Source organism: Macrobrachium rosenbergii, chromosome 12 (genome assembly GCF_040412425.1).
Source record: "Macrobrachium rosenbergii isolate ZJJX-2024 chromosome 12, ASM4041242v1, whole genome shotgun sequence".
Lineage (NCBI taxonomy): Eukaryota > Metazoa > Arthropoda > Malacostraca > Decapoda > Palaemonidae > Macrobrachium > Macrobrachium rosenbergii.
The window spans coordinates 61,037,820-61,051,457 of record NC_089752.1 but is presented as its reverse complement, the minus strand read 5'-3'; positions in this window follow the sequence as shown (position 1 = coordinate 61,051,457).

The window sequence follows — 13,638 nt, the reverse complement described above, 5'->3', positions numbered from 1 at the left end:
AATCTCTATGATTTTGCATTACAGATCTGATTGGTTTGCAGTGATTAATGCTTGCCTTTATTTTATATTTTTATGGTGCATGTTATGTGTTATGAACTGTGGCCTAAAGGGCATTTTGTCCTTTGTTGGAATGAAACTGGGGGGCGAAGTGACTTTTTTTTTTTTTTATAGATCACAGACAAACTTATGTAGTGGATTTTGGGTCTGTTTTGTGGGAAGCGGGAGTTAGTTCCTACATATTATGATTTCTTGCAACAATTTTATTTTGCTTTAGGATATAGCGCAATTGGGATTAATTGCCTAACATGCATGATTTTTCATTTACCTGTCCTTAGTTAGATTTGTATAATAAACATCTCTTTTTCGTATTCTGGGGTTTGATTCACACACTTAGGTTAAGAGGTTTTCAGTAAAGTTGAGAGAGAGAGAGAGAGAGAGAGAGAGAGAGAGAGAGAGAGAGAGAGAGAGAGAGAGAGAGAGAGAGAGAGAGAGGAAGCTGTTGGAGGAATCTAAGGTCATGAACTACCAATGTTGCCAACCGTTTTTGGGAATGTTCTCTTGCCCTTGCAGGGGGGATGTGGCGATCAGTGCCGTTTCTAGCTATAGGCGGACTAGGCGATTGCCTAGGGCCCCCAAGCCACCGGGGGGCCCCCGGGGTAGCTTGGAAAATTTAAATTTCCCAAGCCACTCGGGGGCCCCCGATTCCCTTTGAAAATTTTTAATTTTCAAATGTAAAATTTGAAATTTTAAAAGATTTTATCATGTGCACCATATATTATATGTATACCTATGACAATTTTAATTTATTAGCATTTGTGTAATTAATTGCAATTGTTAACACTACAGATTTCTGTGCTATATAATTAGTTAGACCCATCAATCCCGTTAAGGAACCCTAAACCCTATATTTTAGGTAAAAATGGTCGTTCAAACCGAAATCTAGATGAGCCGCCCATAGTATACTATAGATATTGTACTTTTAGTTCCGGTGGGTTTTAGCGCGTTTGCGCGCGCTCATGTTTAAATACCACCCTCCATTTAAATGCCACGTGGTCGTTCTTGACATCTGTCAAAACATTACAGATCGCAATTTCTTTATTACTTTCGGATTTTTTCATTTTTTCGTGGTTTCTTGCGATGTTTACGTTTCTCGGATAGATAAACGTTTGTCCTCGAGACATTTCATACCAAAGGCGGGTAGTTGCCAAGCAACTACTTTGTATCGCACGTCGTTTCATATCACTGTCTCCATGAGAGTTTGTTTACATTTAGTCTGAGGTACCATGAATGACTGAAATCAAGGATGTTATATTCCATTGTTTTTCCAGGTAATATTACCTAGTTCGATTCGTTATACAGTTGTTCCAAGATGCCTAGGCCAGGGAAACAAGAGAAACAACAGAATCAAAGGATGCACATTTAGTGGGTGAAGCATGATTCAAGCAAAAACTTGAAACTGGAAAGAAAATCCTGTGAAAGAAAGTCCATCCATAAAACGTTCTTCTTTTGAACATAAATCGTATTCAGTGGAAAGCCTGTTGACGCAACCAGTGGGAAGTGCTGTATTATAAAATGTGATTATATTGAAGGTGTGTTTAGAAAATGGCCTTTCCATAGTGTCGTGAAAATTCTGTATTGACGTGAAAATACTATATAAATTACTTGACTGTTCTATTTTTGTTATGTGTAGAGGGTGTGAAATTATTATAAATGATGATGATATATGTAAATCAAGCTTTTTACCATTAACTTCTATGGTTGTTTATGTAACAATGTTGTTGGGGTTAGGCTACAATGGGTTTTCAAAACTGATTGGGTGCTTGAGTTTAGGGAAAATTAGTAATAAAACTTACGGAAGATATGCTCAACACATTACTGAATTGGCTGTAGCAAAAGTGAGAAGTTTACTTATGAATACCATAGAACTTTTCAAGTATTATATTGATAAACAAGTCATTGCGCCTAAGAGAGACTTATTACACATGGATGTCTCATTTGATGGGTCCTGGCACAAGAGAACAGAAATGAGTCTCTCCACTCAAGACTGTGGAGATATTGTCCAAAACATTAAAATATTACCAAACAGATGCTGGACTTTGCTGCTGCACAAGCAGTTGCTAATTATAATGCAGGCTATAGGCCAGTCACTTAGATACCTGTCTTGGCTTCCGGCTCAATAATATTTCATCACATCATACCTAACCAAGTTAGATGAAAATATGGACTTGCCATTCAAGAAAAAGACCAAAAAGAAAAGGAAGGCTGTAAAAGATACAGATTATGAAGCAGGAGAAGGATCAATGCCAGGAAACTTAAAAAATCAACAAAAATCATCAAATAATCAAGAAAACCCAGCAAATATACTTTGCCGTCTTTAACTTGAATTATCTCAAAAGTAAGGATTTTCTGTTCCAAATGCCTAAGGATCCCTCAGTTTTTGCTTTAAATATGTAATTCTTTTATCTAACTGTTTTCACATGGTCAGCATTTATGTTTTTGGAATCGCTTCATCACAGTTTGACAAACCCCTCGGGGATAGATGAAGTACCTACCTACCTATCTATCTAGGGCCCCCAAACAGCATCTTGCCTAGGGCCCCCACAAAGCTAGAAACGGGCCTGGTGGGGATAATAGTTGTCAAATAACCTGATAACACACACACACACACACACACACACACACACACACACACACACACACACACACATATATATATATATATATATATATATATATATATATATATATATATATATATATATATATATATATATATATATATATATATATATATATATATATATATATATATATATATATATATATATATATATATATATATATATATATATATATATACATATATATATATATATATATATATATATATATATATATATATATATATATATGTGTGTGTGTGTGTGTGTGTATGTGTATTATATATATATATATATATATATATAATATATATATATATATATATATATATATATATATATATATATATATATATATATATATATATATATATATATATATATATATATGAACACACATATATGTGTGATAGAGAGAGAGAAACCGAACCAGCTTCAGTGACAAGTGTCAGTTAACTTGCATAAGAGAAGTAAATAAAAAAAAGAAAAAAAGTTGATAGATCAGACTACATTAACATCTGAGTTTGGGGAAATTGTTTCTTTTACTGCCGTGATTAGTCATGCCATTCTTCCATTAAGCCTCATTATCCTGTTGATTTAAGAATGGATCACATCCATTGTGTTGTATTTTATTGATTATTCATCCTTTATTGGAAGGTTTCATTTTTATAAAAATATTTTTGTATCTGCCAAAAATCAAAATAAGGAACTGTTCCTTTTGCCATATTACAATTATAGTAATGTTTGCTTTATGATATATTTAAAAGAAAAATATTACTTAAATTTCAATCCTACTTCATGCTTTTAGTCCACTCAGGCATTTTTACAAGCTTTCTAAGCCTTTTGATTTCAGAAGTAACACTGCTAGTTATGCAATATGCCTTACAAAAATCTACAAACTTTTCACTCATCATTATAAATTGGCACATAAAATTCTTTGTTATTTTAATACTATACTCTCAGCGGTATCGTATGTTTTCGATTCAGTAGAGTCAAGTTATATCAGGGAGTATACAATACCCGATTCTTTTTTACTTGTCTGTTGTATGGAGGTGACTATATTTTGCTAGGAGTGCATAAGTAATCAATCAGTATTAACTTCAGCAAATGTACAAATAAAACAAGCACGAACATTGCCAACCAAGATTTTCTGTCCACTTTCACTCTTTCAGTTATTATTTATTTGACTTCATGTGATTTTTGAAGCGATATTATTGCTTAATACTCAAAATAATAATTCTCACAACACATGGTATTCAATACCTATTCCGCTTTTCATTCCAATCGAGCAGAATTCGATTTGTGTGTCTGCATGGTAAGTATCGAATAACGCGATGATTTATACTATTTCCTACCATCATTCAATTGTGACTAAATGCCAATACTATTTAATAAATGTAGAATGATTGTTTGCATTATAAGACATTTACCCGTCTATGAGAATCCTAACTGGAGATCACAGACGGGCAAACTACAGCAGCGATGACTAGCAGGAGCTGATCTCGTTGAACTGCTTCAATGGCGTCAGTGAACGAGCGGGAATCCCTCGTCCAAACAAACACTCCACTTGAATTCGTGCCAAACACAATCACTCCCTCAAGGTCGACCTATTGTACTTGCTAATTAGTCACACAGAGAGAGAGAGAGAGGATGTGCTTTTATTACCAATCTTTGTCATATCTAATGTCTTTATTCAGTATCATTTGAAACCCCTTACAATTAAAGTAAACGTGTATGTGCAGTGCAAGCGTTCATGAATATTGACACACAGACACTCACAAACACATTGACACACACACATGCGCGCGCGCACACACACACACACACACACACACACACACACACACACACACACACACACACACACACATATATATATATATATATATATATATATATATATATATATATATATATATGTGTGTGTGTGTGTGTGTGTGTGTGTGTATATGTATGTATGTATGTATACATATATATACACATAGATGAATGATATTTGATAAAATCATATGCATAAATAACAGAAAAACGTCCTTTTTTTATATCACCCGCAGAGTCAAAGTCAACTGGTAGCTAATTCGTGCCTGTGTTAACTTTTTGCCATTCTGGTCATTTAAATCTTGAAGGGCATCATCTGCTGGAAGAGAATTTAATCCAGATTCTTTTATATTGTTAACGATGACAAAAATAAGATGATGATTTATTTTATGCCGCAGTTTATTTTGTAAATGAAAATATAAACGTAAGTATTCGGTTATATTTAGTCTCTTATATCAGTCTCTGGGTATTTATCTAGGAGTCTTTTTATTTTCAAAGTGCTGACTTTTTAAACTTTTGGCTTTGTGAAGATTTCCTAAAATTCTCAAAGTGACAAATTATCATTAGTTTGAGATTTATATTTCCAATAGGCGATTTCTGTTATTGAACAGATACTGAGGATTTCCACAAATTCATTGATATATATATATATATATATATATATATATATATATATATATATATATATATATATATATATATATATATATATATATATATATATATATATATATACACACACACACATAAGGAACGGAGCTGAGGCTTGAAGTATACATCATGAAGGAAGTAATAGGAAAGGCATCCTCATCCTTTAACAGTTTATTTTCAATGCCGACGTTTCGCGACGGATTCCAAGTCGCATTTTGAAGGCCAGTGCATATCACCATAAATTAATTTTAGTCATTAATGTTCGCAAATTATATTTCATAGCCTTAAAAATGAGACTTGGAATTCGTAGCGAAACGTCGGCATTGAAAAATAAACTGTTAAATGATGAGGATGTCTTTCCTGTTACTTCCTTCATGATCTATATATATATATATATATATATATATATATATATATATATATATATATATATATATATATATATATATATATATATATATATATATATATACACACACAAATATATATATATATATATATATACACACACACACACACATATATATATATATATATATATATATATATATATATATATATATATATATATATATATATATATATATATATATATTACATGTTCACAACTTTACTCTGCTAACGCCAATGTACAAAGAAATCCCACCATGATTCCTCACTCCTTCCATTCTCTGGCGGTACTGGGAATCTGCTATATGCAAATGACCTCCTTCCCCCAGTTACCCACCTCGGTCGCCCCGCACCTTTCAGCCAAATCCTATACTGGAGCCCCGGAATCACATTACTTCCGGCACCTGAGCCGGTATCTGGCGGAACCCGCATCTTGTTCTAGTTGTCGAAGCTATTGGGGATTGACAAAGTTGTTTGGTGTAAATGCTTAAGAGCCGTTTTCCCTTGGTAAGAGATTTTAGGACTACCGGTGGGGAGGATGGAGGAGGGCTGTGCAGAAATGGTTAGATTAGTCTCAACTCATTTTGGAAATTATATATGTATATATATATATATATATATATATATATATATATATATATATATATATATATATATATATATATATATATATATATAAGTAGATTGGAAATAAAGATATGGCCATAGAAAGAGAGTTGAAGAATTAATAACCTAATCAAACTGTAAGTGAGGAACGTAATAGTTTATAAGATTATTTACATCAAGAATTCGTTCCTTTTATCAAAATATGAATAAAAATTATCTTATGAATTACGATGGCTACTAAAGATGTGAAAACGAAGCGCAGCATAAAAGTTAAAAAGTGCTTCTCTCACAAATTCAGGTTGATTAATCTTAATTGATGGTCTTGTCCATCTGGAGGTGGAGGTTTCAGAATACAGGTTAGTATGTTACCTTACAATCACTGTATCTATTGAGTAATATAATACAAGTATATAACTTTTTTTATTTTTTTCAGATAAGACTATAAGCAAAACAAAATGTTATGAAATTGTCTTTTACCTAAAATATAGCAATATATTTAACTGACCTGATCAAGAGGTAAGGCAATGTACTGGACACATGCCATGTTATTATCATTTAATCTTATCAAAGATATTCTGTGCGAAAAAATTCTTTAAAATGACGTGAAAACTTTTTTTAATCGCGTTCCTCATTAAGATAAAAATGGAAAGCCTAGAATGATTCGTCATGTTGCGAGTTCAAAGATCGAGTTTTACGTCCTGCCTTCCAAAGCAACTGGCTATTGAATATAGACAAAAATTTGGAAAGTGAGCTCAATGTGCCTGTTTATTTTCAAAATCCGACAGCCCGGATTAAATCGTAATTTTATGAGTTACAAAATGGTTTTGTGTGCCACAAGACCAGACAATTACGCCCTGTAATCAGGCCAGAACACAGAGACGTGACTCAACTATGCCATGGAGTTTCATTGTGCCTGTTTGTAATCTGGGAACTGAGTCGTATTGCATGATTTACTGAACTTCAGGGGACATTTTCCGTGCAAACTATGGCCCAATAAAACGTAGAATTCCTGCATTTTCCAGCACTATTTGGAGGCTTGACGTGTAGAATGATAAATATAAAGGTATATGAATGATGATGAATATCGTGGAAATGGAAGTTGGTTGGTTTAAGATAACGCAAAGTGATACATAACGCAAAGTTGATATATCACCTCATTTCAAGATTTTTCTGCTTTAAAATAACCCACGGATATAGTCAATGTAAGAATTTAAGGAGAATGACCTTTTTTGGCTTCTTATACGAAAGCACATTTGCATGATGAACAATAAAAATAAATTATTAAAATAGTAATAGTAAAAAATCCATCAGTGTTTATTATTCTTATTAAAAAAATATTATATACTACGAATCCTTTTTGGCAAACAGTAGGATTATCCAAGTTTGAGATAATTTCAGGGTTAGTAACATGAAAATCTGAAATTTTGAATTAGCATAGAGAAATATACTATATATATATATATATATATATATATATGTGTGTGTGTGTGTGTACATGTATATATATATATATATATATATATATATATATATATATATATATATATATATATATATATATATATATATATATATATATATATGTTTACGTATTTCCCTGGGTTATTGGTATTTTTACAGGCCGGCAACAGAAACTTTATTTAATTGGCCTTGGAGTTCTGACTTGCGTAAAGGGAAATCATAAAAAATTAAGAAAAAGTGGTGAATTTAGGAGCTGAAGGCTCTATTTCATAAGGAAATGTTATGTAAACACTTGGGATAAATTAAAGAATTATTTTTACAAAAGAAAGCATTTGAAGGGAAAATGGATAAGTAAATTGATGAAGGGCTTGCAATGCCTGAAGATCCTTCTACTGGAGTCTTGTCTAAGGGCTAGGCACAGTCCAAGATGAGTCCACTGCAAATAGGTCCCTCTGCAAGAGAGATTTGCACATTACATGCCAGTAAAGGAACAATATAACATCAAATATGACTTGAGTTTGCACTGAGGGTACCAAAGACTCGAGGAATGAATGACCACTTTACACTTGAACACAGGACATTGGAAATGGCACTGGATAAACTGGCACAAGTACAGAAGTGAAATGCTGGTCCTCCAAACTTTCTAAAGGGCAAACTGTCGTGACTGAAAAGTCTTCACTCGCACTTTACCTCAGGGGAAGTGGGTCTCTGGCAAAGAATGGTGAGGGGCAATCACCGACGATGCACGCTGTCCCTCGAGGATGACTGGAGTCGGGCAGGGGGAGAACGAAGGTCTCAGCAAATATACCGCTCTCCCGTGTGTATGGCCGTCCCCTATGACTGCTACTGCATGGCTCCTGCCCACACTACTAACTGCCCGCTGCTACTGCTGTCTCTTCCTTTTAAGGGCTCCGGCCGCATCGTGCCTGTGTGTGAACGATGTGTCATTCGCCAGGTGGTCAGCGATTCGGTTGCCTCTTCCCTGGTCCTGCGAAGGTAAGACAATTCAGCAGCGTAATCTGCCTTTAGAAAGGTTGTTTTAAGCAGCATAGTTAGGCTAAGCTGCTTAAGAGAGTGGCATTAAGTCTCCTCTCCTTGCCCTTTTTTATCCGTGTCATCTCAATATCTGTTCCAGGTAAAAAGAAGTACAGATCGAAATGTTGATAACCTTGCTCTGATTTCTAGGTCAAATACGATCGTCCATGCGTTTCTCAATAAACAAAGGGTAAATTAGGTGGGGGGGGGGTGGGGGAGGCACGCTGTGCAGCGACTTCTTGTAAATTATAATAGCTCCCCACGGAAGATGACATACGAGCCTTCATTCGGGCTTGTATGTTGATATCCAAGAAGTCGGCACAGCTGGTTTACTTTACTCTTCTAACAAGAAATGGAAAAGCTTTTACTTTACTCTATTCCCACGGAAAATGGAAAATACTCCCAACACATTAATATTAAACTACTTTAACATGGCACATTAATTTCTTCAAATTTACGGTATACATTACTTTAAGATTACGAGGACAAGATAATTTTGAGGTAGGAGACAAAATTTAAGAATTAATTTACATATAAGTTCCTTAATTCTAAATAAACAAGGCATGCAGTTAGTATGCCTTGAAGAGGCGGTGTAAATGATAACGCAGCGTTTATTTTTGTAAATGACATCTCCTTTACGTGATATTGTAATGACAATACCTAATTCGCCAACTCGACAGTTGACGGCTGACCCTTATTCTGGGGATTCTGACAGTTTTAGACGAGCGAGAGTATTCGCGAGTTTTAATTCGCTAACTTTAAACCACACTAATTTTATGCGTCCACTGCCCATAACTCGAGTACAGGCTATATATAGATTAGATACTCGCTCAATGTTATGACGGGATAAGCAGACAAAAGACGAGGGGTCTGGGGACAAAATAGAGTTCTTAGTAGAAAGGGAAAAGAAATAACAAAGGAAAATGAACAGGATGTTATGATTGAAAGCATGACCTCATACTAAAGGCGGGACATGCCTCTCGGATTTTACGAAGGGGGCATTTAAAATCACAAGGGCAGGAGTCTATGACTCGTGATTCATTAAAATCAGAAAAATAAATAAATAAATAAAAGAGTAAATGATGTTGGCAGAAAAGCCAAGGGTAGTAGAGTGAGGTATTTATTGTGTTATGCGGGAATTTACCGTCCTTTGCCTATAATTTACGGCCCGGACTATCTCTCAGCCAAAGGGCTGGAAAAGGGAACCCAAAGGGCGCGACTCCTCCAAGAAGCAGTCGCTATAGCGAATTTCGAAGGTAAAAAGAAGAAGAAACTAACGAATTAATGAGGAAATTCGCATTTGTTGGGCTACCATACGTCTGAGGGTTTGCAGTGGGAATTTAATGATGTCACCAACAGAAAAGTTGGAGCTTTCCACCCAAGCTACTGGTGATTCCCATAATGTTACTGAAGAAAAGGTGGACTGAAAACGAAAATTTTTTTGGTTTTGTCTTTGTTTGTATGTTTGTCACAGGGTAGGGGTTTGATTTTGAGTTATAAACCTTTCTGGGATGACACAGATGCCGTGTGCAAAATTTTGTCTGGGTCTGTTAAGCAGTTTGGATTTATATAGTGGACAAACAAATATACAAACATTCACTTTTATATACATACTAGCAACCAGCCCAGCACTTCCTGGAAAAACTCTGAATAACAACCCACGGGTAGGCCTGTTAAAACTCTGAATAACAGTCTATGGGTAGTGGGAAGGAAGAGGGAGGGGGAAAAAGAGGGGAGAAGGAGGGGAAAGAAGTGAGAGGATAGAGGAGGAGGGAGAATGGGGAAGGGGAGGGGAAAAGTTGGGAAAGAAGAAGGAGAAGGTGGAAGGGAGGGGAGGAGATGGGAGGAGGGAAGGGAGAAGGAAAAGGTTGGGGAAGCGGAAGAGGAAGGTGGAGGGGGGGGAGGAGGATGGGAGGGGAGGGAAGGGGAGGGGCAAGGGGAGAAGGAAGAATAGGGGTAGGGGAGGGATTGGGGATGGAAAATAAAAGGAAGAGGGGATGGGGAGGGGAGGGTGAGGGCAAGATAAAGGGGTAAAGGAAGTTACATTTCCCCACGAAATGAAGAATGAGGAAGTATTATTCCTCACATTATTATGCATACTATATTAACAGAAAGTTATCACTTGGAAAATCCTTTTTTATATTAGACATAAAAAAGTCTTAATTTCTATAATAATAATAATAATAATAATAATAATAATAATAATAATAATAATAATAATAATAATAATAATAATAATAATAATAATAATAATAATAGTGACAAATATACCATAGCAACTGTTGCCATCTCAGGTTAAAGAAAACAGAGTTTTGAGAGAGACAGGGAACTTGAATGTCGCTGAGTTTGATTTTTCTAATTGGGCCACACAATTCCTAGCACCGGCCCTGATAGAAATTGTCGATATATGGTGATTTTTTAGTGGATTAAGTACTTTGATATGATGATGGTGATACCTGAAGGTGTTTTATTGGCAAGGTATGATTAAGATACATTTGGCTTAAGATGAACACTGAAAATAATGTGGTGATTCTGTCGCGAGTAATCTTTTAATTGGGGTTAGTTTTGTCACAGAAGCATTTAGTCTGCTAATATACTTGTGAGGATGGTAATGAATTACTTCTGATCTCCAAAGTTGTACCCATAACTACAATTTTTTTTTTTCGTGGATCAAGTACTTAGATATGGTGGTGGTAATACCACAAGGTACTTAAGAATTTGCATTTTATTGTAAGGGTATGATTAAGATACATTTGGCTTTAGATGAAGACTGAAAAAATTTTGGTGATTTCTACGCGATTATTTTTTTAATGGTCTGTAAGTACTTTTTTCCGTGGCGAGAACTGTAAGGTCTGACTGGTGTGATGGTAAATTTAAAAGTTATATTTTGAATTACATTGTTTTATGACTGAATGAAAGTAATTCTAATACAGTCAAACACATCTGTTTAATTTTTTGGATGTACTAAATTGATGATAGGGTTTGCAGTGGGAGGAGATTAATGAAATCATACGTCTGACAGTGCCTGGAATAAAAGGTGGAGTGTCAATGGAAAATGAGAATTAAACCAGAAAGTTGAAGGAAAAGGTGACGTAAAACCGAAAATTTTATTTGTTTTGTCTATGTTATTATGTTTATCATGGGGTAGGGGTTTAATTATGAGTTATAAACCTTTCTGGGGTAACACAGAAGCCGTGTGCAAAATTTTGCCTGGATCTGTCAAGCGGTTCGGATTTCTATAGTGGACAAACAAATATACACACATTCGCTTATATATATATATATAAATATATATATATATATATATATATATATATATATATATATATATATATATATATATATATATATATATATATATATATGTATGTATATATATATATATATATATATATATATATATATATATATATATATATATATATATATATATATATATATATATATATATTTATAGTATACATATATATATATATATATATATATATATATATATATATATATATATATATATATATATATATATATATATATATATATATATATATATATATATATATATATATATGGATGTATGTATGTGTGTATATGCCACAGTGACTCTGAAATGCATTGAGCAATTTCAACCAAACTTGGTATACGTATGACTTACTGTCTAGAAATCGGCACTGGGGGGTAAAACATCACTAGTACCAAAGGGCACCAAAGGCAGGTGAGGGCTTCCCTGAAACGGGGCTATTTATGCCCATAGACTTAGTAACTTTACGAATTTATCATACCTTATTTCGGTATATATATAACTTACTATCTAGAAAAGAATACGGTGGGGGTAAGACATCAATGGTACCAAGGGGATGGGGGTTGGGATGGGAGTGACAGAGAGAGAGTAAGAGGGAGAGGAAGTGAGAGAGGGGGTGCTGGGGAGAAAAAGAGGAAAAGAGACAGGGAGGATTGGAGAGAGAGTAGAGGGGTGTTTGGGAGAAGAAAGAGAGAAAGAGAGAGAGGGTAGAGGGGTTAGGGAGGAGAAAGAGGGAAAAAGTGTGTGTGAGAGAGAGAGTTTATCCGTTGTCATTCAGTTATTCCATTAGATGCCGTCCTTGGCATAATGGAATTTAAAAGCATATCTGATAAAATTGCAGAGCTACTCACGTTTTTTTTAAGCATATATTCATTGTACTGCAATTTTAATTACATTTTATTGCAATTATTTTTCATAATTGAGGAGAAATATATCTTTTTCTCAGTAGCTGCTACTGTATCTCTACCATTTTTAACAGTTTTATTATGAAAAGGAATGATAGATTGCTGATGTGCAAAGCGAGTATTACTTGCAGGATCTTGGGAGTTGGGACTAATTACTCCGATAAAAGGTCTTTGTTAAAATGGATTTCATAGAAAATAAATCAATAAGATGTCATCTGGTAATGGTGTCAGTTATACGTAGTTTTGTTGACCAAACATGGTTATTATTATTGTCCAAAAATGGACACCAGAGTTTGATTTTTCGATGTAAGTTAAACATATCAGTTTTTTTTGTTATGATAGATATTTACATGAAAGTGTACATGTAAAATATGCAGAATTTTTAACACCTGACCCTTTGGAATTTTAATAAATTTATCCTCTTGAATGCAAAGTCAGACGTAATTTGGATATTATTACAGAATGAAAATAAATTAGTCTATTATCTGAATCAATTGCCTTGAAATACTGAAATAAAGCAAGGTTTTATTATCTCAGAACATTGAAAAAAACATATTCAACAGACATTTGAAATATTTAGCTTAGACAATAGAAAAAAATTATCGTAAACATTATAATCTATCATGACATATCCCTTCATTTCCGTATACTTATCTTGTCATCAAACAAAGCGAGATGTCAGTCAAAATGCAAATAATGAAGCCATCCTTTACGTTATTCATGATTCAGAGGCATAACCTAATTCTTTAAGTATTGAAATAATCGGATGATTGACGGATTTTGTCAGTGGGAAAAGTCTAAATTAAAAGGCAGG